General features: G+C 39.3%; 1 pseudogene; it reads left to right on the top strand.

The window, feature by feature from the left end:
- Window positions 1–2,090: 2,090 nt before the first annotated feature.
- Window positions 2,091–3,382, top strand: LOC105302205 (annotated as a pseudogene).
- Window positions 3,383–4,137: the final 755 nt, after the last annotated feature.

Genomic DNA, 4,137 nt, shown 5'->3' with positions numbered 1-4,137 from the left:
ATATGGGATACTATTAAGGTTCCAAATATTCATCTGATCGGCATAAGTGAAGAAAATCAAGATGCTGAACAGCTGTTTGAAGAAATAATGATGGAAAACTTCCCTAACCTGGTGAAGGAAATGGACATTAAACCCCAGGAAGCTCAGAGGATTCCAAAAATCAGGGATGCAAAGAGGCCCACACCAAGACACATCATAGTTAAAATGCCAAAGCTTAAAGACAAAGAAAGATTTTTAAAAGCAGCAAGAGAAAAACAAATAATTACCCGTAAGGGAATACCCATAAGACTGGCAGCTGATTTCTCAAGAGAGATTGTGCAGGACAGAAGGGCTCAGCAAAAAATATTTGAAAGAACGAAGACCCAGGATATAAAACCAAGAATAATTTATCCAGCAAAGCTATCATTTAGAATTGAAGGACAGATAAAGAGCTTCCCAGACAAAAATAAACTAAAGGAATTTATCGTCACCAAGCCAGAATTACAGGAAATGTTGGAGGGACTTCTTTAAGAAGAAAAAACATGTATCAAAAACAGGAATAAAGAATGGTAACAACTACATTCCTATCAATAAGTACCTTAAACGAAAAAGAATTAAGTGCTCCAACAAAAAGATAGAGTGGCTGAAAGGATAGGAAAACAAGATCCCTGCATATGAAAAGGAAGGGGATGGAAAAAGATATTGCTTTGATGGACCTACAAGGTATTTAAGTCAGACAGAGAAAGATAAACACTATATGATTTCACTTATATGCGGAATCTAAGGAATAGAAAGAACAAACTAATCAAAAACAGACTCACAAATATAGTGGACAATTTGGTGATAGACAGAGGGGAGGGAGTTTGGGGGGCTGGAAGAATGGGATGAAGGGTTAAAGAAGTACAAATTAGCTGATGGATGGTCACAGGGATGGGGAGCACAGCATAGGGAATGCAATTAGCATTAATACGTTGGCTAGGTGGAGGGTCAGTGGAGGGGGGGTGCAATTAGGGTGAACATTTTACTAACTATATAGATATCTAACCAATGTACTGTATACTTGAAACTAATTAAAATTTTTTAAAAAATCAGGTATGCAAAGAGGCCCACACCAAGATACATCATAATTAAAATGCCAAAGGTTCAATACAAAGAAAGAATTTTAAAAGCAGCAAGAGGAAAACAAATAATTAATTATATATAAGAGAACACCCATATGACTTGCAGATGATTTCTCAAAAGAAACTATGCATGACAGAAGGGCTTGGCAAATAATATTCGGCACGATGAAGACCCAGGATATACAACCAAGAATACTTTATCCAGCAAAGCTAGCATTTAGAGTCAAAGGATAAATAGAGAGCTTCCCAGACAAAAATAAACTAAAGGAATCTATCACCACCAAGCCCGAATTACAGGAAATGTTGGAGGGACTTCTTTAAGAAGAAATAACATGTATCAAAAACAGGAATAAAGAATGGTAACAACTACATTCCTATCAATAAGTACCTTAAATGTAAAAGAATTAAGTGCTCCAACCAAAAGGTAGAGTGGCTGAAAGGATAAGAAAACAAGACCCCTACATATGAAAAGGAAGGGGATGAAAAAAGATATTGCTTTGATGGACCTACAAGATATTTAAGTCAGACAGAGAAAGATAAACACTATATGATTTCACTTATATGTGGAATTTAAGGAATAGAAAGAACAAACTAATCAAAAACAGATTCACAAATATAGTGGACAATTTGGTGCCGGACAGAGGGGAGTGGGGTTAAGGGGCTGGGAGAATGGGATGAAGAGCTAAAGAAGTACAAATTAGCTGTTGGATGGTCACGGGGATGTGGAGTATAGCATAGGAAATGCAGTTAGCGTTAATACTTTGGCTAGGTGGAGGGTCAGGGGAGGGAAGGTGCAAATGGGGGGATCGTTTTATGAACTATATAGATGTCCAACCAATGCACTGTATACTTGAAACTAAATAAAAAGTAATTTTAAAAAAATGAACCTCGAAGTTCTCTTACAGCGACCATCTAAGAGTTGCACTGTCATAAGCAACAACCTCTGATCTTCCTCTTAGCCATTGGCTCAGCAGCCACAGAGCAACAACCATGCATGAGTGCATCTCCATTCACATTAGCCAGGCTGGTGTCTAAATTGGCAATGCCTGCTGGGGCTCTACTGCCTAGAACATGGCACCCAGTCTGATGGCCAGATGCCAAGTGACAAGACTATTGCGGGAAGAGATGACTCCTTCAACTTCTTCAGCGAGACAGGTACTGGCCCAAGGTAGTGCTTGTAGACCTGAAACCCACAGTCATTTGTGAAGTTCCAACTGGCACTTCACCCAGAGCAGCTCATCACAGGCAAGGAAGATGTGGCCAATAATTATGCTCGTGGTCACTAATCATTGGCAAAGAGATCACTGACCTTGCTTGGACCAAATTCAGAAGCTGGCTGACCAGTCTTCAGGGCTTCTTGGTTTACCACAGCTTTGGTGAGAGAACTGGTTCTGGGTTCACGTCCTTGCTGATGGCAGGTCTCTCTGTCGATTATGGCAAGAAGTCCAAGCTGGAGTTCTCTGTTTACTCAGCCCCTCAGGCTTCCATAGCTGTAGTTGAGCCCTATAGCTCCATCCTCATCTCCCACACCACCCTGGAGCACTCATGGTTGACAGTGAGGCCATCTATGACACCTGTTGTAGAAACCTCGATATTGAGCACTTAACCTACACTAACCTGAATAGATTGATAGGTCCAATTGTGTCCTCTATCACTGCTTCCCTAAGATTTGATCTGACAGAATTCCAGACCAGCCTGGTACCCTATCCCCGCATCTACTTCCCCCTGTCCACCTATGCCCCTGTCATCTCTGCTGGAAAAGCCTACTATGAACAGCTTTCTGAAGCAGAGATCACCAATGTGTGCTTTGAGCTAGTCAACTAGATGGTGAAATGTGACCCTCACCATGGTAAATACATGGCTTGCTGCCTGTTGTACCATGAGGACATGGTTCCCAAAGATGTCAATGCTGCCATTGCCATTATCAAGACCAAGCTCAGCATCCAGTTTGTGGACTGGTGCCCCACTGGCTTCGACTTGGCATTAATTACTAGCCTCCCACTGTGGTGCCTGGTGGAGACCTGGCGACAGTACAGCAAGCTATATGCATGCTGAGCAACACCACAGCTACTGCTGAGGCCTGGGCTCAACTGGACCACAAGTTTGACCTGATATATGCCAAGCGTGCCTTTGTTCACTGGTATGTGAATGGGGGCATGGAGGAAGGAGAGTTTTCTGAGGCCCATGAGGACATGACTGCCCTTGAGAAGGATTATGAGGAGGTCGGTGTGGATTCTATTGAAGGAGAAGGTGAGGAAGAAGGAGAGGAATACCAAAGTTAAAATGTCACAAAGATGATGCTTTTACAGAGAAGCTTATTCTGTTTTAAACATTGAAAAGTTGTGATCTAATCAGTTAATTTGAATGTAGCAGTGTATACTCTCATATACAATTATTGGCTTAATGCTTTAAAACATAATGTTTTGTTACAGACCCAACCTGTCCATTTCTCTGATGGGTTTGAATAAAGTATTCCCTTAAAGTATTGTTTTAAATGAAAAAAAAAAGAAGTTCGACTTAAACTTCACATCTTATGAAAAAATACTAAAAATGGATTATAAACTTAAATGTAAAACTACAAAACTTATAGAAAAGAACGTAAGAGAAAATCTTTGAGACCCCCAAACAGGTAAAGAGTTCTTAAACTTGACATCAAAAGCATAATTCATAAGAGAAAAAAAATAGGTAAATTGGACCTCATCAAAGTAAAAAATTTTTGCTCTGCAAAAAGCCCTATTCAAAAGATGAACAGACAAATTACAGATTTGAAGAAAGTATCTTCAAATTCTTTATCAGCCAAAAGCATTTTATCTAGAATATGTAAATAACCTTCAAAACTCACACAAAAAATAATCCAATTAGAAAACTGGATATTGACACAAAAAAGACATTCGCAGACATTTCACAAAATAGTATATGAGTGGCAAATAAACACATGAAAAGATTTGTTAGCCATTAGAGAAAGGCAAATTAAAATTACCATGAGATATCATTACACACATATAAGAATGACAAAAATTAAAAATAGCAATAATAA

The sequence above is a fragment of the Pteropus vampyrus genome, unplaced genomic scaffold, assembly GCF_000151845.1.
Source record: "Pteropus vampyrus isolate Shadow unplaced genomic scaffold, Pvam_2.0 Scaffold9, whole genome shotgun sequence".
Taxonomy (NCBI): domain Eukaryota; kingdom Metazoa; phylum Chordata; class Mammalia; order Chiroptera; family Pteropodidae; genus Pteropus; species Pteropus vampyrus.
Note: the sequence above shows the minus strand (reverse complement) of the source record. Positions and strands in the feature narration are given on the sequence as shown.